General features: G+C 40.4%; 1 non-coding gene across 1 annotated transcript; it reads left to right on the top strand.

Moving 5' to 3' along the window:
* The first annotated feature begins 1,233 nt into the window (after positions 1 to 1,233).
* TRNAT-AGU (transfer RNA threonine (anticodon AGU)) lies at positions 1,234 to 1,309 on the top strand. Its single transcript has one exon. It is a non-coding gene; the product is annotated as a tRNA-Thr (tRNA).
* The last annotated feature ends 22,345 nt before the right edge of the window (positions 1,310 to 23,654 follow it).

Below are 23,654 nucleotides of genomic sequence, written 5' to 3'. Positions count from 1 at the left end.
TATCATATATGGCCTTTATCATGTTGAGATATTTTCCTTCTATACCCATTTTGTTGAGAGTCTTAAACATAAAATTGTGTTGTATTTTATCAAAAGCCTTTTCTGCATCTATTGATAAGATCATGTGGTTTTTGTTCTTTGTTTTGTTGATATGGTGTATTACGTTAACCGTTTTGCGTATGTTGAACCATCCTTGAGATTCTGGGATGAATCCCACTTGATCATGATGTATTATTTTTTTAATATGTTGTTGTATTCGGTTTGCCAGTATTTTGTTTAGTATTTTAGCATCTGTATTCATTAGAGATATTGGTCTGTAGTTTTCTTTCTTTGTGCCATCCTTGCCAGGTTTTGGTATGAGGGTTATGTTGGCCTCATAAAATGTGTTTGGAAGTATTGCTTCTTCAATTTTTTGGAAGACTTTAAGTAGAATAGGAACCAAGTCTTCTTTGAATGTTTGATAGAATTCACTAGTATAACCGTCTGGGCCTGGACTTTTATTTTTGGGGAGGTTTTTAATAGTTTTTTCTATTTCCTCCCTGCTGATTGGTCTGTTTAGGCTTTCTGCTTCTTCATGACTCAGTCTAGGAAGGTTGTATTGTTCTAGGAATTTATCCATTTCTTCTAGATTGTTGTATTTGGTGGCATATAGTTTTTCATAGTATTCTACAATAATTCTTTGTATATCTATGATGTCTGTGGTTATCTCTCCTCTTTCATTTTGGATTTTATTTATTTGAGTCCTGTGCCTTTTTTCCTTGGTGAGTCTTGCCAAGGGTTTGTCAATTTTGTTGATCTTTTCAAAGAACCAGCTCCTTGTTTTATTGATTTTTTCTATAGTTTTTCTGTTCTCTATTTCATTTATTTCTGCTCTGATTTTTATTATCTCCTTCCTTCGGCTGGTTTTGGGTTGTCTTTGTTCTTCTTTTTCTAGTTCCTTAAAGTGTGAAGTTAAGTGGTTTACTTGGGCTCTCTCTTGTTTGTTCATATAGGCCTGAAGTGATATGAACTTTCCTCTTATTACTGCTTTTGCTGCATCCCAGAGATTCTGATATGTCGTATTTTCATTTTCATTTGTCTGTATATATCTTTTGATCTCTGCGCTTATTTCTTCTTTGACCCATTCATTTTTTAGAAGTATGTTGTTTAGTTTCCACATTTTTGTGGGTTTTCCCCCTCTTTTTTGCAGTTGAATTCTAGTTTCAAGGCTTTATGATCAGAAAATATGCTTGGGCCCTGGCTGGTTGGCTCAGTGGTAGAGCGTCGGCCTAGTGTGCGGAGGACCCGGGTTCGATTCCCGGCCAGGGCACACAGGAGAAGCGCCCATTTGCTTCTCCACCCCTCCGCCATGCCTTCCTCTCTGTCTCTCTCTTCCCCTCCCGCAGCCAAGGCTCCATTGGAGCAAAGATGGCCCGGGCGCTGGGGATGGCTCTGTGGCCTCTGCCTCAGGCACTAGAGTGGCTCTGGTCGCGACATGGCGACGCCCAGGATGGGCAGAGCATCGCTCCCTGGTGGGCAGAGCATCGCCCCATGGTGGGCGTGCCGGGTGGATCCCGGTCGGGCGCATGCGGGAGTCTGTCTGACTGTCTCTCCCTGTTTCCAGCTTCAGAAAAATGAAAAAAAAAAAAAAAAAAAAAAAAAAAGAAAATATGCTTGGTACAATTTCAATTTTTCTAAATTTGCTGATATTGTCTTTGTGGCCCAACATATGGTCAATTCTTGAGAATGTTCCATGTACACTAGAGAAAAATGTGTACTCTGTCACTTTGGGATGAAGTGTCCTGTAGATGTCTATCATATCCAGGTGTTCTAGTATTTCGTTTAAGGCCACTATATCTTTATTGATTCTCTGTTTGGATGACCGATCTAGAGCCGTCAGCGGTGTATTGAGGTCTCCAAGTATGATTGTATTTTTGTCAGTTTTTGTTTTAAGGTCAATAAGTAGCTGTCTTCTATATTTTGGTGCTCCTTGGTTTGGTGCATATATATTAAGGATTGTTATGTCTTCTTGATTCAACTTCCCCTTAATCATTATGAAATGACCATTTTGGTCTCTGAGTACTTTTTCTGTCTTGTAGTCAGCATTATTAGATATGAGTATTGCTACACCTGCTTTTTTTGGGTGTTGTTTGCTTGGAGTATTGTTTTCCAGCCTTTCACTTTGAATTTGTTTTTATCCTTGTTGCTTAGATGAGTTTCTTGTAGGCAGCATACAGTTGGATTTTCTTTTTTAATCCATTCTGCTACTCTGTGCCTTTTTATTGGTGAGTTTAATCTGTTTACATTTAGTGTAATTATTGACACTTGTGGGTTCCCTACTGCCATTTTATAAATTGCTTTCTGTTGGTTTTGTATCTTGTTTGATTCTTCTCTTTTGTTTTTCTATCATTTGTTTTTGTTTGTTTGTGTTCCATACTTCTTTCCTCTGTTGCTACCTTTTTTTTTTTTTTTTTTTTTTTTTTACAGAGACAGAGAGTGAGTCAGAGAGAAGGATAGACAGGGACAGACAGACAGGAATGGAGAGAGATGAGAAGCATCAATCATTAGTTTTTCATTGCCCGTTGCAACACCTTAGTTGTTCATTGATTGCTTTCTCATATGTGCCTTGACCGCTAGGCCTTCAGCAGACCGAGTAGCCCCTTGCTGGAGCCAGCGACCTTGGGTTCAAGCTGGTGGGCTTTTCCTCAAACCAGATGAGCCTGCACTCAAGCTGGTGACCTGGTCTCGAATCCGGGTCCTCTGCATCCCAGTCTGACGCTCTATCCACTGCGCCACCGCTGGTAAGGCATGTTGCTACCTTTTTTAGGTCAAGTGTTTTTGTGGCGGTTTTTTCAAGGGTGGTTACCATTAAGTAATGAAAAGGGTACCTACCATATTCATTGTAGTACCCTATCTTATGAGTATTTCTGCACTTCATCGTCCTTTGCTATTGTTAATCTCCATCCTCTCCCCCCCTTTTTTCCTTTGTTGTCACAGTTTAAGTTTGGTTTTATTGTGTTCTTGGTGGAGCTGTTACTTGTGGTGTTGTTTTCTTTTGTTCTTTGAATCTGGTTGGAAAACCCCCTTTAGTATTTCCTGGAGTGGGGGCTTTCTGCTGATAAATTCTCTCATCTTTTCTGTATTTGTGAATGTTTTTATATCTCCTTCGTACTTGAAGGATAGCTTTGATGGGTCCTCTTGTCTTGGATCGCTGAACTGAGAGAGATCTTATCAATTAGAACCCATGGGTGCGCAGATTTCATGGGTTAAGCTAATTTCAGTGATTGGGTTCGCAGCTGTGCTCCCGAAGGTATTTCAGGCTGCCTGCACGCCCCTCCCCCAATGCTTGATTGTTAGCTTGAATGGCTGGGTGAGGTGCCCCGCCCACGGAGAGAATCTCCCAAGTAGGGAAGTCTGCCCTGGCGCCTCTCCCGCTCGGCCCCGCCGCTGGCGGCTGGGGCGCACCGGGCACAGGATAATGGGGCACCCTGGGTGTGCGGGCCAGTAGGGCGCTCTGGGCGCATGGAATGCCCAGGGCACACACGCGAATGGGGTGCTCCGGGCACCGGTGGCTGGGGACTCTCACTCGCAGTGCGCGGGCCGCTGGGAACGTTAGCGGTGCTCGCTCTGCAACCGGACCGGGCGCGCGCCAGCGGCTGCTCATGGCTCCCGAGTGTGGGCTGACTCACCCCAGGCGTACTCCCTCCGCGGCTTGAATACACCCTCGTCTCTCAGATTCAAGTGATAACAGTCCTTTCGCTTTCAGTTTGTGTGGAACTCTGGAATGCTCCGAGGATAAATTTTTCTGTTTCTAGTTGATAAATTTGTTGTGATTTTGGGGAGATCTGTCGGACGCGCTGCTCACGGCGCCATTTCCGTGACGTCACAGCGAGGACCTTCCTTTTGTATGTGTATTTCTTTCCATTTCACTTTTTCCCCTAGTAATTTAATTTTATTGTATTTTATAAAAGTACTGGTCAACAACAGTTTGGTAAGAAGGGAAGCCCTTCACTTTGGTCTGAGATGCACTGCAACAGTATCTATCTGTAGTTTACCCAAGACTGGGTGATGCTATTTCTCAGCTCTTTAAATCAATATATTGTATAAAACTATTTCCATTAAGTTTTGAGCATGAAACAAGGGATTTCCACATGGTATCTAACAAGCAAGAATTTTCTTAAATTGAGTTCGCTGCTGTTTAAAAAGGCATTTTCTAAAGGCCATTGTACCCTCTTTACATTATGTATAAGGTTTTCTCACTAACATGATTTCTCTGATGTAAAGTAACTTGATCACTATGAATAAAGGCTTTCCCTCATTCTTTACATTTGTAGGGTTTCTCACCGGTATAAATTCTGTGATGTCAAGTAATTTCGGAATTAACACTAAAGGCCTTCCCACATTCTTTACATTTATACCATTTCTCACCAGTATGAATTATGTGATGTCGAGTAACTTCTGCTTGAAGACAAAAAGCATTCCCATATTCATTACATCCATATGGTTTCTCACTAGAATAAAGTCTGAGATGTTGAGTAAATGATACTGATGACTAAAGGTCTTTCCACATTCCTTACATTTATATGGAACCTCACCAGTGTGAATTTTTTGATGTAAGGTAACTACAGATAAAAGCATTTCCACATTCATTACAATATGTAGGGTTTCTTACCAGTATGGATTCTGTGATGTTGAGTAAAATGGTAGCGATGACTAAAGGTCTTCCCACATTCCTCACATTCATAGGGTTTCTCACTAGTATGCATTCTCTGATGCCAAGTATGCTCTGTTTGAAGATGAAAGGCTTTCCCACATTCTTCACATTCATAGAGTTTCTCACCAGTATGAATTCTATGTGTTGAGTAAGTTCTGCATGAAAACTAAAGGACTGACTGCATTCTCTACATTCATAGGGTTTTTTACTGGTATGAATATTTTTATGTTGAACAAAGTATGAACCATGATTAAAGGCTTTCCCAAATTCATTAGATTTATAGGGTTTTACACCAGTATGAATTTTCTGATGTTGACTGATATGTCACTGTACCCTGTAAAGCCAGTAGCCGCAGCCACCAGCACAGCTGCCTGGCCTGTGCAGGCTTGCATTTGATTTGGACAGATGGTGATGAAACAACGGAGCCATGCACTGGTGGGTCATCCTTTATTCTAGACTCGTAACCGGTGGGCGAGAAAACACACACACACACACACACGGGGCACCAAAACCCACTCACGGTCTCCTGTTCCACAACCAGGAGAATCTTTCCAGTTTTCCCTAGAATCGAAGGCTCCCATCTCACCAGTTCAGTGGAGCTTACAAAGCCACTCACCTCTGTTCCCTTTCAGCTCCCCGCCGTCTTGCTTGCTTCCTCTCTGCCACCGCATGGCCTCTCTCCCTGTAACAACATGGTCTTCTCCCAAAATGGCCTCTTAGCTCCTCCTTTTAAAACTTTTCACTGAAAAAGCCCCTCCTCCAGCACATATTAGTATAACCAAGCCCCTTCCCAAGCATGAAGGTAATTAGCCACCCCACATGGGCAGCACCATTTTTAACAATGAAAGTGAGAAAAACCAAATAACACAAATTTTACAAACTTATTTTCCCAACATACCTGAAAGGTCATTCCACAAATCTTATATTTGTTAGGTATCTCACCAGTATGAATTCTCTGATGTTTGCTAAGGTGATAATGAAGTCTAAAGGCCTTCCCACATTCTTTACATTCATAGGGTCTCTCCCAGCATGGATTGTTTGATGTACTCTAAGGTCTCTAAGACGACTAAAGGCCTTCACATTCCTTATATTTTACAAGGTCTCTCACCAGTATGTTTTTTTTGTGACAGAGACAGAGAGAGACAGAAAGAGGGACAGATAAGGACAGACAGGAAGGGAGAGAGATAAGAAGCATCAATTCTTCATTGTGGCTCCTTAGTTGTTCATTGATTGCTTTCTCATATGTGCTTTGATGGGGGGTTGGGAGGGCTACAACAGAGCAAGTGACCCCTTGCTCAAGCCAGCGACCTTGGGCTTCAAGCCAGCGACCTTTGAGTCATGTCTATAATCCCACACTCAAGTCAGAGACCCCCCGCTCAAGATGGTGAGCCTGCGATCAAGCTGGCGACTTCAGGGTTTCGAACTTGGGTCCTCTGCTTCCTTATCCAATGCGCTATCCACTGTGCCACCACCTGGTCAGGGTAGTATAAATTCTTATATGTTGAATAAGTTATGACTGTTGTCTATAAGTCTTCCTACATTCCTTACATTCATTTCTCTCCAGCTTGAATTTTCTGATGTAAAGGAAGAGATATATGTTTTTGGATTATCATTTGATTAATACATCCCATCTAATGTCCTTTCTGTCTCTCAAATTCATGTTTACACTGAAAATCATTTCTGAAAATGGTGTCCTCATGGATGAAAATTTTACTTTTTTCCATTGTCTTCAACTGAGAGAAATATATTTCACACATATCTTTTCCTGGAAATAACTTCTTGGTGACACGCTTAGACTTCAAACTTGGAAGACAAAAAATAAAGCAGAAAGGAAACAAACACTAGAATGTAATTTTTGTGTGTTGGGTGTGGGTGAAGGGTTACATGTCATAGTAGAAATAAAAGATAAACTAAAAATAACACACATCAGAAGTAAAGGTTTAGAGCAGGGGTCAGCAAACTTTATGTAAAGAGCCAGATAGTAAAAAACTTAGGCTTTCGTCCTGGCCGGTTGGCTCAGTGGTAGAGCGTCAGCCTGGTGTGCGGGGGACCCGGGTTCGATTCTCGGCCAGGGCACATAGGAGAAGCGCCCATTTGCTTCTCCACCCCTCCCCCTCCTTCCTCTCTGTCTCTCTCTTCCCCTCCCGCAGCCAAGGCTCCATTGGAGCAAAGATGGCCCGGGCACTGGGGATGGCTCCTTGGCCTCTGCCCCAGACGCTAGAGTGGCTCTGGTCGCCGCAGAGCGACGCCCCGGAGGGGCAATGCATCGCCCCCTGGTGGGCAGAGCGTCGCCCCTGGTGGGCGTGCTGGGTGGATCCCGGTTGGGCGCATGCGGGAGTCTGTCTGACTGTCTCTCCCCATTTCCAGCTTCAGAAAAATACAAAAAAAAATAAAATAAAAATAACTTAGGCTTTGTAGGGTATATGATCTTTGAAACAATTACACAGCTCTCTTGTTATAGAGCAAAGGCAGCTATAGACAATATGTAATTGAACCAGTGTGGCTGTGTTATAGCAACACTTTATTTATGAACACTGAAATCTAAATTTCATAAAATTTTTGTCACAAAAATTATTTTGATTTTTTTTTAAATGTGGTTGTTCTTTAGCTTTTTATTATTTATTATTTTTATTTTTTATTTTAGAGAGGAGAGGAGAGAGAGAGAGAGAGAGAGAGAGAGAGAGAGAAGGGGGAGGAGCAAGAAGCATCAACTCCCATATGTGCCTTGACCAGGCAAGCCAGGGTTTTTGAACCAGCAACCTCAGTGTTTCCAGGTTGACGCTTTATCCGCTGCGCCACCACAGGTCAGGCTATTTTGATTTTTTTGATCACTTAAAAATGTACAAACAAACTTTAACCTGACAGCCATACAAAAGCAGGTGGTGAGCTCTTTGGTCCATGGGTCATAGTTTGCTGGATACTGATTTAAAGAACTCTAAATTATTGTAATACAATTTGAATGAAGGCAAGAGACTTCAGAAATAAACTGACTTTAGAAGAGGGTAAAGTAGGTGATTAGAAGAACAAGTTAAACCAGTGGCCCTCCTGTTTAGGATAAATGTAGGGAAGTTCCTTCCATATATTATATATACTACTCTTCAGGCACCAATCCAGACAAACAATCAAAATCTACAGAAACAAGCCCTGGATTTTTAATGTTTTTCATCAGACAATTTTTTTTTTAAAACTTTTTCTTTTCTTTTTTTTTTTCCATTTTTTTTTAAAATTTTTATTTATTGATTTTTTTAGAGAGAGAGGAGTGAGAGAGAGAGACAGAGAGACAGAGAAGGGGGAGGAGCAGGAAGCATCAACTCCCATATGTGCCTTGACCAGGCAAGCCCAAGGTTTCGAACCGGCGACCTCAGTGTTCCAGGTCGACGCTTTATCCCACTGCGCCACCACAGGTCAGGCCATCATCAGACAATTTTGATGTAGATCATTTTGAGAATCTATACCTGATTATTTTCCCAATGGTTTCTCTTTACCCTTCTAATAAAATCCAAATATATTGCCACAGATAAATATATCAGCATATTATTTATCTTATTGTTCAAGACACTGTCATCTTTGTTCTTAATCTCCTATCACAATGCATCATTTTTTTTAATGTTATGCAATGCATCCTTTAGATCTAAAACATGCCACAAATTTTCCTACATCTTTTTTTTTTTTTTTTTTTTTTTGTATTTTTCTGAAGCTGGAAACGGGGAGAGACAAACAGACTCCTGCATGCGCCCAACCGGGATCCACCCGGCACACCCACCAGGGGCGAAGCTCTGCCCACCAGGGGCGATGCTCTGCCCCTCCGGGGCATCACTCTGCCGCCACCAGAGCCACTCCAGCGCCTGGGGCAGAGGCCAAGGAGCCATCCCCAGCGCCCGGGTCATCCCTGCTCCAATGGAGCCCTGGCTGCGGGAGGGGAAGAGAGAGACAGAGAGGAAGGAGGGGGTGGGGGGTGGAGAAGCAAATGGGCGCTTCTCCTATGTGCCCTGGCTGGGAATCAAACCCGGGTCCCCCACACGCCAGGCCGACGCTCTACCACTGAGCCAACCGGCCAGGGCTAAATTTTCCTACATCTTAAGGGTTTTTTTATAGGTAGCTTCCTCTCCCCAGAAACCTTTGACTTTTGTTCTTTGCATAGCTGCTCTTTCTCACCTTTCAGGTCTCAGGTTAAATATCCGTTCCTCAGAAAGGCTGTCATACAGACATCTAAGTCAGTCTGTGCTCTTGACTCCATACTCCAGCACCTAGTTCTGTGACTTTTCTCAATTATATAGTCATTACTTTTCTCATTTGTTGTTTTGTGTATTTTCTTATACCCATAATTTCCTAAGTAGAGATATAATCTCTGTCTCAATTCCTGCCACAGAATAACAAGATCTACAGAGTACCTGTTAAATAACTGTAGAACAAATACACCACTGGAGATAATTAGGACAATAATAAAAGTATTCAATGTTATAAATAAGTGTTATAAATAAGTCACCGAAGAAGTGGGATCAGTATAATAATTTAACTTCCCCAAATTGCACCACAGTTATGAATATAGCTCCCTGGTCCCAATCTTTCTCATCTTACTATGGTGATTATATATACTCTTTCCTACATTGCTTCCCTTACAAAAAGGAAACACGTGTACCTCGAATGATTGCTCAGTTAAAAGTATAAATGGAAAAATGTCATTTTTATACTACATCGTTCTCAAATTTCCTATTGTCACCTTGAACATAAGATATCTCCACCACTGTTTACACTCCACCACGTGCATAGTCATTATTGCTTTTCTTTGTCCCTACCCCAACTAAAGTACTCAGATGTTTTATTTACAATAGTATGCACCAAATAAGTTTCATTTTTTTAAATTTTTTTAAAATTTATTCATTTTAGAGAGGAGAGAGAGAGAGAGAGAAATGAGGAAGGAGCAGGAAACATCATCTCCCATATGTGCCTTGACCAGACAGGTGCAGGGTTTCGAACCGGCAACCTCAGCATTCCAGGTCGACGCTTTATCCTGTGCCACCACAGGTCAGGCATGAGTCTTATTTTTACTCATTCGTGTTATTTTCCTTGTCTTACCCTAATAGCCAGTACCTGTAGTATAATTATTGAAAAAAAGTAAGTTAAGTTTGAGCATCTGTGGGATGAATGAGTAAAAATGAAAAAGACTGACCATACCAAGTGCTGACAAGGATGAAGAAAAACTGGAATTCTCATATACTTCTGGTGGGCAGGTAAAATGGTACAACCATTTTGGAAAACAGTATGCCAGTTTCTTAAAAATGTAAGCATATATTTACCATATGATTCACCCATTTCTCTCCAGATATTTACCCAAGATAGATAAAAAAATACATCTATGCAAAGACATATATATTCATGTATATTTATATCAGTTTTATTCACTACCCTCCCAAACTGGAAAGAGCTCAATGTCCAGCAGGAGGTAAATGGATAAATAAATTGTGGCATATCCATACAATGAAATACTATTCAGCAATAAATAAGAATTGACTATTGATGTGTGTAACCTGGATGAAAATTCAATTATCCTGAGGGAATGAAGCTAAATAAAACTGTATGATTTCATTTATACAAAATTCTAGAAAATGCAAACTAATCTATACTTGGCAGGAAGCAGATCAGTGGTTGTCTGTGGAGGGGACAGAGAGCAGTATGAGAAAGATTATTTTTGGAGGTGAAGGGTACATTTATTATTTTGATTGTGTAATAGTTCCACAATGTACATCAGTTAACTTATCAAACTGTACATTTTAAATATGTTGTTTATTGATGACAATTATACATCAATGAAACCTTTTTTTTTTTTTTTTGTATTTTTCTGAAGTTGGAAACAGGGAGGCAGTCAGACTCCCACATGCGCCCGACCGGGATCCACCTGGCATGCCCACCAGGGGGCGATGCTCTGCCCATCTGAGGCATTTCTCTGTTGTGACCAGAGCCATTCTAGTGCCTGAGGCAGAGGCCATGGAGCCATCCTCAGTGCCCGGGCCAACTTTGCTCCAATGGAGCCTCGGCTGCATTGGTCACTATGACCAAATTTCTGTCAAAGCTTTTAAAGAGTTAAAAACAGCTTGCTCCCAGTATAGAACTGTCTTTATATGCAGGAACTACTATCCTCCTTCATAGACTCTGAATGTTTTATCTCAAAAAATTTAGAAATGTTAGCTTGGACTGTTCTTTCAAAAGCAAAGGTTACAATTTATGACTTAGTAGGAGAATCAGGCTTGTATTCAAGCTAATTGAAATGCTAATGCTAACTCTTTTGTTAATATTACACAAGATGAACTTTTTAGACTGACAGTTTGCTAATTTACAACAGCAATGTAGGCAAAATGTAGGGGTGAGGATTTGCTCTTATCTCCACAGATACAGGAGACCAGTAGATACCTTCCAGAAGATTTAAGCCTTGGCATGAGTTGAAAATAGAAGAAAGGGAGATTTGACAATTAAAAAAACTTATCCAGGAGGCAAAAAATGTTTTAATTAAGACTAAGACTTCAAAAACATCCTTGACTCTGTTTCTAGCAATGCTAGCTGTTATGTCTATAACAATATGCAGAACTAACTATTCTTACTAAATTTATATTACTTCCACAAACAATGTTGAATAGCCCGACACGGTATCAACATTATATAAATCAACCTTTAGAAAAAATTCGTCAGAAATATCCTCAACCTTTAATAATCCATTATATAGATGACATATTAATAGCTTGTGAAAATAATGCTGAACTTTCAGTCATCCTTAAAGATGCTTCTGAAAACCTTGAGTCAGTATAGTTTAACTATAGCTGAAGACAAAATTCAAACATCTTGTCCTTTTACATATTTAGGAAATATGATTGAAAATCAAAGAATTATTCTTGAAAAGGTTAATTTACAAACTGAATCCTGGCCTGGCCAACCGGCTCAGTGGTAGAGCGTCGGCCTGGCGTGCAGGAGTCCCAGGTTCGATTCCCAGCCAGGGCACACAGGAGAAGTGCCCATCTGCTTCTCCACCCCTCCCCCTCTCCTTCCTCTCTGTCTCTCTCTTCCCCTCCCGCAGCCAAGGCTCCATTGGAGCAAAGTTGGCCCCGGGCGCTGAGGATGGCTCCATGGCCTCTGCCTCAGGCACTAGAATGGCTCTGATTGCGGCAGAGCGAGGCCTCAAGATGGGCAGAGCATCGCCCCTGGTGGGCATGCCAGGTGGATCCCGGTCGAGGGCATGCAGGAGTCTGTCTGACTGCCTCCCTGTTTCCAACTTCGGAAAAATACAAAAAAAACCCAATGCATGCCATTAAAAAGGAAAAGAAATTAAAATCATACAAACTGACTCCTTGAATACTTTAAATAACTTTTAAAAATTATTAGGTGATATTAATTAGTTGAGACCCTCTCTAGGAATCCCTACTTATGCACTAAAGAATTTATTCAATATTCTTCAAGGAGATTCTAATTTAAACAGTCCTAGACAGTTAACAGAAATGGCAAAACAAGAATTATCACTTAAAAAAATTATGCATACTGCTTATTTAAACGAATTGATACACATCAACCTATTCAATTAATTATTTTCCCTCCAAACATTCTCCTTCTAAAATTATATGAAAAGAAAACAAGATATTAGAATGGCAATTTCTGCCACATAGAACTCAAAAGAAATTATGTGCTTACTTAGAGAAAATCTGTACTTTAATTATTAAAAGTAGACTTGGATAGGACAACTAACTAGAAATGATCCAAATAAAATTATTGCACCTTTGACATGTAATCAGATTTCAGACAACTAGAAGTTAAATATTGATTGGCAAATTGCATTGGCTGATTATTTTGGTATTGTAGGTAATCAATATCCTACAAATTGAAGAGTTCAGTTTCTGAAAAGAACACAATAGATTTTGCCGACTAGAGTATCAGCTCAGCCAATTCAAAAAGCTTCTACTTTTTATACTGATGCAAGATTAGGTATCTCTAGATAAACTAGACCAGTGACTAAAGTAATAAAGATTCCATATACATCAGTTCAAGGGATAGAATTATCTGCTGTATTATTATTTATAATGATTTTTCCTGTCCTATTTACATTGTTATTGATTCATAATATGTAGAACATACAGTTAAACTTATAGAAACTGTTTATATTTCAAATGATAGTTCTAGATTGCACAAATTGTTTCAAGAGTTACAACTTTTATTGTAGGAACGAAATTCGCCTGTCTATATAACTCACATTTGTTCTCATACAGCCTTACCAGAACCTATATCTACTACAGATAATGAAGTTAATCAATTACTAATTGGATCAATGGGAATAGGTACTATGTTTCATGCAGAGACTCATACAAATAGAAAAGGTTTAATGCAAAAATTTAGAATGACCAGGCAAGAAGCTCGGAATATTGTTAGAAACTGTCCTCAGTATAGTATTATAAATGCTCCTCCATTACTGAGAGGAATAAATCCTAGAGGACAACACAGTAATAACCTATAGTAAATAGATATTACTCATATTTCTTTTTTTAGAAAACTATCTTATGTACAGTTTTATTGATATTCTTCCTTTTGATAGGCCACATTTTTGCCTAGAGAAAAGGCTAATTGTGTCATTCAACATCTCATTGAAACTTTTAATGTTATAAGCATTTCTAAAGCAATTAAAACTGACAGTGGTCTGGCCTATACTTCTGCTAAATTTCAACAATTCTTAGCATTTTAGAATATTAAACAGACTACTAGAATTCCATATAATCCACAAGGACAAGCGATTATTGAACACAGTAATTGCACTCTGAAAAATATGTTACTTAAACAAAAGGGGGGAGAAGGAATATTATCCCCTAGACTTATGTTACATGAAGCCTTATTTACTTTAAATTTTTTAAATACAGGAGAAGATAATTTGACTGCTGCAGACAGACATTGGACAAAAAAATAACAGTTCTAAGATTAATCAACCTGTGCGTTATAAAAATGAGTTGGACTGGGGAAGAGGGTTTGCTTGTGTCATTGCAGAATCGGTGAAGTCCTTTGGATTCCTGCTCGCAGAATTAAACTAACAACATGAATAAGAACAATAGATTCTTTCCATATCTGCCCATTGCTGAGATGAAAGAAATGAATTTCGAAAGAAGAACCTTAAAGGTGCTGCTGCTTGGTATTAAAAATGCTAAAATACCAAGTTGGGGTCAACTTAAAAAGCTGACCTTTAATGGTAAAAAGATGCTACAAGCTACTAGAAAAGAAGAAAATGCTACTAACCTGTTTTTTTTCTTTCTTTTTTCTTTTATTTATTTATTTATTTTTACATAGGCAGAGATAGACAGGGACAGACAGACGGGAACGGAGAGAGAGATGAGAAGCATCAATCATTAGGTTTTCGTTGCACGTTGCGACTTCTTAGTTGTTCATTGATTGCTTTCTCATATGTGCCTTGACCGCGGGCCTTCAGCAGACCGAGCAACCCCTTGCTGGAGCCAGCGACCTTGGGTCCAAGCTGGTGAGCTTTTTGCTCAAGCCAGATGAGCCCGCGCTCAAGCTGGCAACCTCGGGGTCTCGAACCTGGGTCCTTCCGCATCCCAGTCCGACGCTCTATCCACTGCGCCACCACCTGGTCAGGCATACTAACCTGTTTTTAGCAATGATTGCTTTGGTAACAATTCCGGTAAGTAGAGCTGAAAATTTTAGTTATTGGGCATATGTTCCTAATCTTCCATTAAGTAGAGCTATTCATTAGAAAGATAGTGCCTTTCCTACTTTTGTTAATGACTCTAATTGGCTTCCAGGGCCTTTTAATGATAGAGGTCCCTTAGTACCTTCCGAAGAAGGCATGAAATTAGAAAATTATACAACAGGAGTTGAGGGATTACCTATATGTATAGGACATGAGCCACATTGTGTAAAAATAGAAGCTCAAGCTTGGCTCTCTATTGTCAAAAATAATAGTAAAGGAGAAGGAAAGAAACGTTTGTTTTTGTTACAAGGATATGGATTTAAAGGTAATACATCTGTACATGGTCCTGAACCTCCACCTGATTTACCACCCTGTCAAACTGCAATATTTAATCAGCTAAGTGAATGGGTACATTGGAAAAATTGCAGAGGAGAAACTGCTTGGGTTTTACTTAATATTTCCTATGGAAATGTCATAGATTGGAGCCCTCATGGATCCGCCCGAGTAAAAGGTCAGGGTGCTGATTTAAGGTGGCATAAGAACAATGGTTCAATTACAGCTGATGGTCAAGGTAATCATACTATCATATGGCATGAAGTAGGGATGTCACCTCAAGCTCCACATATAAAATCTGGTCCTACACAATATCATTTGTGGAAAGTAGCCACAGCACTTAAACATATGTCAGCGTGGAAAGGAAAAATCTGGAGAAATTATCTTTCTAATCATAATATGTTAACCTTTAAGAGGAATGAAACACATTTCATATCTGCTTATGTTAGATTTGCCTTATATGTTTATTATAGGTGAAACCAAATGGACAGCTGAAAATTATTCAATAACTTGCAATAAGTGTGCTTTTTATACATGTATTCACTCTTCTATTCTTTTTAATGAAAACAGTCAAAGTCTATACATTTTAAGAATTCTAACAGGAGTCTGGATTCCAGTACAGATGCATCAGATGTGGCAAGGTTCCCCTTCCATGATGCTGTTACAACATCTTATTAAGTCCTTGAAGCGAACCAAGAGACTGGTTGGACTGATCATCACCATCATTATAGGACTAATAGCTGTAACCACCGCGGCTGCTGTATCTGGAGTTGCATTACATCAAAGTATACAGACTGTGGACTTTGTACAAAAATGGCATGAAGATTCTGAACAACTGTGGACTTCTCAATAACGTATAGATAGTAACATTAATACTAAAGTTAATGATTTAGAACAGACTATGATTATGTTAAGAGATCAAATTGTTAGCCTGCAAAGACAAATTAAGCTAAGATGTAATTAGAATGTAACTGCTTTTTGTGTTACCCCTATTCCTTAGAATCATACTTATTTCCCTTAGGAAAATATTAAAAAGCATTTGTTAAATCATGATAATATAACTAAAGAAATCATTAAATTACAAAGACATATTCATGAAGCTTTTCAAAGAAAATTAGAAATTCTGACAGGTCACCCTATATTGAAGGGATTAATGGATAATTTACCACAATTAAATCCTATTGAACATATTAAAGGATTTTTGGGATCCACTGTGGGACTTTTTATAATAGTATTAATTCTGTTTTCTTTTATATATAGTCTGTCCACGAATCAAAGCAAAGAAATAAGGGATGAACGACAGAAGGCTATGTTTTCTGTAGTACTTCATAACATTCAGCATAAACAAAAAAGAGGACATGTAGTGGAATAATCCATCATGTGACCTTGAATTGGAACACAGTCAACAAGAAAAGAATGTTTTGCCAAGAGAATTGTTTTGTGATTTGAAGGCGAGTCACTGAAACAAGTCTATGTGACTGAAGGCAGTTGCTAGACTCTCTTTTTTTTTTTTTTTTTTTTTTTTTTTTTTTTTTTTACAGAGGCAGAGATAGACAGGGACAGACAGACAGGAACAGAGAGAGATGAGAAGCATCAATCATCAGTTTCTCGTTGTGCGTTGTGACTTCTTAGTTGTTCATTGATTGCTTTCTCACATGTGCCTTGACCGTGGGCCTTCAGCAGACCAAGTAACCCCTTGCTGGAGCCAGCGACCTTGGGTCCAAGCTGGCAAGCTCTTTGCTCAAGCCAGATGAGCCCACGCGGGACCTCGGAGTCTCGAACCTGGGTACTTCCGCATCCCAGTCCGACGCTCTATCCACTGCGCCACCGCCTGGTCAGGCCAGACTCTCTTCCCAGTAAAACATTCTCATAAGATTTTACTGCTCCCTTCAAAGCTATTCCTTGAGATAAAGAGAGGAATGTTGTGAGAACCATAGAAGCAATAGCAGTTAATACCTTTTGATATTGTATTGTTATTAAGCTATCATGCAGATGTATTCCATGTATCTTTAGGTAAAGGTTATGCTTGATGCTATGCCAATTTCTAAGTAAACAAGCTTTTTGAAATCTTGTGAATAAAAATACGACACAGCACAAACTCAGCGCCATTTGCCTGAGTGAGCTGTGGTCCTTTGCTACTTCAATGACATTTTGTCTGCTGATCTCTCTCTGCACCCCTGACTCACAACAACATTGAGGGTAGCAATTATGTTTTCAGTGCTTGTATACATCTAATAAATTACTATCATAAGATTCAGCACATTATGAGCCCTTATATTTGACTAAAATTCCATTTTTAGGCAGTATTTCTTAGACATGGCTATAAAAGCACATTAAGATATATACATAAGATGTTTATCAATAAACAACTTAGAGTAATCAAATATTATAAATATAAAAACCTGCATGAGGCAACAGATTAAATAAATTATGGTCATATGGCATACTGAGGCCTTATTAATACTGATTATATTGATTCATATTTATTGTTAAAGAAATACATTCTGATGAATTACTGATTGATACAGGGAACTTATAGAAATATGTTGTCAGATTCTGTTGTCAGGCTTTCAGAATGTGAATCTTAAGTCTGATAGCTACTAACTTTTCAGTTAGTTTACCGATAAACTAGGGATAATAGCACATACAGTGGTACCTTGAGATACGAGCAGAGCAAAACACAAAATTTTTTTAAGATATGAGCTGCTACTCGGTCCATATTTTTGTTTGAGATCTGAGCGAAATTCCGAGATACAAGTCGTGATTCAGGAAGCTGCCACTAGTTGGCATGTTGGCACACGGGTCCAGTATCGGCAGCACACCAGCATCTCATTCTTTCTCACGTGTTACCTGCAGAATCAAGTCGAATTTTGTATACTTGTTCTTGCATAATTTTTGCATTTTTTACTAACATTTTTTGTGTGCTATCATGGGGCTGAAGAAAGTGAGTGTAAAGAACAGTGGTGAGAAGAAGAAGAGAATGATGTCAATAGAAGCAAGAAATAATAGAAAAACATGAGTGGGGTGTATGAGTGATTGAACTGGCAAGGCTGTAAAACCACAATACATCTACAATTTGTACCATCCTTAAACAAAAGGATACCACCAAAAGCGCAAATCCAGTGAAAAGAACTACAGTTCTGTCCCAATTAAGGACAAATTTCCATGAAAAAATGGAGAAGCTTCTGCTGGTGTGGGTGAAAGACAAATAGCTGGCCAAAGATACAGTGATGGAGACTGTAATATGCAAAAAGTCACATATTATTTACGGCGACTTGAAGAAGAAAGAACCATCAACCTCAAAAGAGGCAGCAGAAGGCCCTGGCCAGTTGGCTCAGTGGTAGAGTGTCAGCCTGGCGTGCAGGAGTCCTGGGTTCGATTCCCAGCCAGGGCACACAGGAGAAGCACCCATCTGCTTCTCCACCCCTCCCCCTCTCCTTCCTCTCTGTCTCTCTCTTCCCCTCCCGCAGCCAAGGCTCCACTGGAGCAAAGTTTGCCTGGGCTCTGAGGATGGCTCTGTGGCCTCTGCTTCAGGAGCTAGAATGGCTCTGATTGCAGCAGAGCGACGCCCCAAGATGGGCAGAGTACTGCCCCCTGGTGGGCATGCCGGGTAAATCCCGGTCGAGCGCATGCGGGAGTCTGTCTGACTGCCTCCCCATTTCCAGCTTCGGAAAAATACAAAAAAAAAATTTTTTTTTTTTTAAAGAGGCAGCAGAAGATATATTTAAGGCAAGTCACGGCTGGTTTGAAAATTTCAAGAAGAGATCTGGCATCCACTCCGTGGTGAGGCATGGTGAAGCTGCGAGTGTTGACAATAAGGCAGCTGAGGAGTACATCACATGTTTTGCTGCACTTATTGCAAAGGAAGGCTACATCCCCCAACAAGTGTTCAACTGTGACGAAACAGGATTGTTTTGGAAAAAAATGCCCCGAGGACTTTCATCACCACCGAGGAGAAGAAGCTGCCAGCCCATAAACCCATGAAGGACTGTCTGAGCCTTGCATTGTGTGCAAATGCTAGCGGTGACTGTAAAGTAAAGCCCCCGCTAGTGTATCTTTCCGAAAATTCTCTAGCCTTTAAGACTCACAAGATTCTCTCTCTCTCTTTTTTTTTTTTTACAGAGACAGAGAGTCAGAGAGAGAGATAGACAGGGACAGACAGACAGAAATGGACAAATAAGAAGCATCAATCATTAGTTTTTCATTGAGCGTTGCAACACCTTAGTTGTTCATTGATTGCTTTCTCATACGTGCCTTGACCATGGGCCTTCAGCAGACCGAGTAACCCCTTGCTCGAGATCAGCAACCTTGGGTCCAAGCTGGTGAGCTTTTGCTCAAACCAGATGAGCCCATGCTCAAGCTGGCGACCTCGGGGTCTCGAACCTGGGTCCTCGGCATCCCAGTCCAATGCTCTATCCACTGCGTCACCACCTGGTCAGGCTCACAAGATTCTTATTTTATTTATTTATTTATTTATTTATTTATTTATTTATTTATTTTTACAGAGACAGAGAGTCAGTGAGAGGGATAGATAGGGACAGACAGACAGGAACAGAGAGAGATGAGAAGCATCAATCATTAGTTTTTCTTTGTGACACCTTAGTTGTTCCTTGATTGCATTCCCATATGTGCCTTGACCATGGGGCTACATCAGACTGAGCAACCCCTTGCTTGAGCCAGCAGCCTTGGGTCCAAGCTGGCAAGCTTTGCTCAAACCAGATGAGCCTGTGCTCAAGCTGGCGACCTCAGGGTCTCGAACCTGGGTCCTCCGCATCCCAGTCCCATGCTCTATCCACTGTACCACCACCTGGTCAAGCTCACAAGATTCTTAAAGAAAAACTGCAGGTTATGTGGCGCGCCAATGCTAGGGCATGGGTTACACGGCAGTTTTTTATTGAATGGGTAAATCTCATCTTTGGTCCTGCAGTGAAGAAATATCTTCAAGAAAATAAACTCCCAATGAAAGCATTACTAATCCTTGAAAATGCTCCAGTCCACCCACCTGGTCTTGAAGATGACATTCTTTTTTTTTTTTTTTAATTTTTTTTTTAATTTATTTATTCATTTTTTAGAGAGGAGAGGGAGAGAGAGAGAGAGAGAGAGAGAGAGAGAGGAGAGGCAGAGAGAGAGAAGGGGGAGGAGCTGGAAGCATCAACTCCCATATGTGCCTTGACCAAGCAAGCCCAGGGTTTTGAACCGGTGACCTCAGCATTTCCAGGTCGACGCTTTATCCACTGCGCCACCACAGGTCAGGCCGAAGATGACATTCTTGATAAGTTCAAATTCGTGAAAGTCCTCTACCTTCCACCCAACCTGACTTCAATCTTGCAACCTATGGATCAGCAGGTCATTTCCAACTTTAAAGAGCTTTACACAAAGCACTTGTTTTGCCGCTGCTTGGAGGTAACTGAGAATACAATTCTAACCCTCTGAGAGTTTGGAAAGATCACTACAACATCATAATATGTTTACGCATTATTGACTTGGCATGGCAAGAGGTTACAAGAAGAACCTGGAACTCGGCATGGAAAAAGTTATGGCCTGATGTTGTTGCAGACAGGGACTTCGAAGGATTCGAACCAGAGACTGAGACCAAGGTAGAAGCATTGGAGGAGCTTGTGTCCCTCGGAAAGTCAATGGGACTGGAGGTAGATGAGGGTGACTTAAACGAGCTCGTTGAAGAACATGAGGAGGAACTTTCAACTGAGGAGTTGAAGAGCTACAGATGATGCAACATACGGAGCTTCTGCAAAAGATTAGTAGTGAGGAGGAGGTAGAGTCGGAGGAAGTGATTTCTACAAGTGAAATTAAAGACATGCTGGCAATGTGGGAGAAGCTTTCAAGTTTCACTGGAAAGAAACACCCAGAAAAAGTTTCAACTGGTCGTGCTTCAGCACTTTTTAATGATGCTTGTTTGTCACATTTCTGTAACATTTTGAAAGGCAGGCAAAAGCAAACCTCTTTGGACAGATTTTTATTCAATGGTCCTGCAAGTGAAAGTGCAGAAAGTGCAGCCAAAAAAGCAAAAACAGGTAATGATTAAATGAAAAATATGTAATGTTAAGCTTAAGTTTAAAGTTAAGAAAGTGCATTTTTTTTTACAATTATGTTTTTGTGGTTTCATTTTAAGTAAAGAAAGTGCAGTTTTAGTTTACATTTAGTGTTAAGAAAGTTCAGTTTTAGTTTACGTGTCTACAGTGCCTGCATCCCTTCCTCCCTCCCTCCTCCTCCGCCAATCACCTCCGTTAGCCGCACTCATCTGTCTCCAAGGTAAGAATACAATACTAAATAACACTTTTTTAAAAATTTTTTAATTTTTATTTTTTTACACAGAGCGAGAGTCAGAGAGAGAGAGATATGGACTGGGAGAGTTTCTCTTTTATTTGGTGCAGATTTCACATTTCTATCGTCTTTTGTTGCTTTCCTGTGACCGGTCAAAAGTGCACCATGACTTTACGGACACACTGTATACTATTTAATGACATATAATTACTTTTTTTTGTATTAAGTGAGAGGAGGGGAGGCAGAGAGACAAAGAGTCCTGCATGCACCCTGGGATCCACCCAGCAAGCCCTCTGTGGGATAATGCTCTGCCCATCTGGGGCCTTGCTCCACTGTTCAGCAACTGAGCTATTTTTAGCACCAGAGGTAAGGCTCCAGGGAGCCATCCTCATCCCAGGGGTCAACCTACTAGAAAAAATTGAGCCATGGATGTGGGAGGGGAAGAGAGAGAGAGAGAGAGAAGGGGGAGGGGTGGAGAACCAGATGGTCATTTCTCCTGTGTGCTCTGACAAGAAATTGAACCCGAGACATCCACACTCTGGGCCAACACTCTACCATTGAGCCAACTGAGCAGGGTCAAATAATTACTTAATAAAAGTTAGTATTATTAAAATAAAGGATATTACATGTTCTTTATCACACTGTTATTAAATAAAATTATTTTCTACAGTTTTTATAATAAGATTTTAATATCATGCCCATTCTTTTTATAATGATATTCTAAATATTTTAAGAAGTCTACTCTTGTCCCTACAGCTACCAAAGAGGAGACACCATTCTTCAACATAAAACTAATCAAAAGAACTGAATAAGGCATTATATAGAGAATTAAATCAAGTGAAGAATTGTGGGAAACTGCAAGCTGACAAGAGTCTTTGCAGTTTAGATTTGTGGGGGACAGAGGTGTGGGGGACTGGCAGGAAGCTGACAGAGTCCTTGCTGCCCATCCCCCCACCTCACCTGCTTGATTAAGTTTCTAAAGGCAATTTACATGCCCTTCCTCTCACCCTTTGTTTGTTCTGCTGTAGGTTGATTTAAGTTATGCATGGTGGGGGGATTCCTGTTTATGCCTTAAGAGGATTCCTGTTTATGCCTCAGATATGTGAGTTTGTATCAGAGACTTCCTTATTTTGCATATGGCTCTGCACTATATTATAAAGCATACTGGGGGTTTCGCTTGGCTCTGGCTCGCCATCAGCTTGCAGAGACACCCAATCCCATACTTCTTTTCTCTGAGTTTATTTCTGCATTCCACACCATTCTCATTCAGGACCTGGACAATCATGAGTTGCACTGGTCCACAGCAAAGAATAAGGGGTTCTATCTTATTCTTCTGTCCTATGTAAAGATTTACATGAATATTTATATAAGGTCTACCAGAAAGTTCTGTCCGTTTCTATCACAAGTTTTGACACATAAGCACATGTTTATTTGGTGCATGTGTGCCTATCTATTTTTATCACTTAATGTATACATACTGACGTAGCAAATTAACTAAAACAAAATTGATTCACATTAGTCTTATGTGTGAAGTGATAGTGTACCCATGGCTACTGATAAAATTCATTTATGCCACTGTAATTTTTATGAATTTCAACAAGGAAGAAATGCTACAGAAGCATGTCTGTCGCATCCACCATATTCCCCGGACTTAGCACCCTCTGACTATCACTTGTTTTTGTCCTTACAAAATTTTTTGAAGGGCAAAAAATACAAAAATGAAGAAGATATCAAACAAGCACTGGTTCAATTTTTCGCATCAAAAGATAAAACATTTTTCAAAAATGGGATATACAAATTGCCCTCACGCTGGCAAGAAATCATTAATAATAATGGCAATTATATTATTTAATAAAGTTTATTAACAGTAAGAAAAATTTGTATTTTGTTTTATTCCAAAAACGGACAGAACTTTCTGGTAGACCATATAATTATTACCATTTTATTCTTTTTTTTTTTTTTTTGTATTTTTCTGAAGCTGGAAACAGGGAGAGACAGTCAGACAGACTCCCACATGCGCCTGACCGGGATCCACCCGGCACGCCCACCAGGGGCGAAGCTCTGCCCACCAGGGGGCGATGCTCTGCCCCTCCGGGGCGTCGTTCTTTTGCAACCAGAGCCACTCCAGCGCCTGGTGCAGAGGCCAAGGAGCCATCCCCAGTGCCCAGGCCATCTTTGCTCCAATGGAGCCTTGGCTGCGAGAGGGGAAGAGAGAGACAGAGAGGAAGGGGGGGGGTGGAGAAGCAAATGGGCGCTTCTCCTATGTGCCCTGGCCGGGAATCGAACCCGGGTCCCCCGCACGCCAGGCCGACGCTCTACCGCTGAGCCAACCGGCCAGGGCCCCATTTTATTCTTTATTCTGCTTTCTACCACTATAAATCTGTTCTACAGAATATTATTTGCATAATGGGGACAGGAGAAGGTATTGTTATGTCCTGTGAAAGCAACCTTAAAAATCTAAAATATGAGTAATCCTGAAGGGCTATCTTTTTGATAAACTGTGCCATATTTATTCTTTTTTTGTGACAGAGACAGAGAGAGGGACAGATAAGGACAGACAGGAAGGGAGAGAGATGAGAAGCATCAATTCTTTGTTACAGCTCCTTAATTGTTCATTGATTACATTTTCATATGTGCCTTGCCCAAGGGGTTACAGCAGAGCAAGCAACCCCTTGC

This window comes from Saccopteryx bilineata, chromosome 9, assembly GCF_036850765.1.
Source record: "Saccopteryx bilineata isolate mSacBil1 chromosome 9, mSacBil1_pri_phased_curated, whole genome shotgun sequence".
Taxonomy (NCBI): Eukaryota; Metazoa; Chordata; class Mammalia; order Chiroptera; family Emballonuridae; genus Saccopteryx; species Saccopteryx bilineata.
The sequence above is the reverse complement of the archived record's forward strand: the minus strand, read 5'-3'. Positions and strand labels throughout refer to the sequence as shown.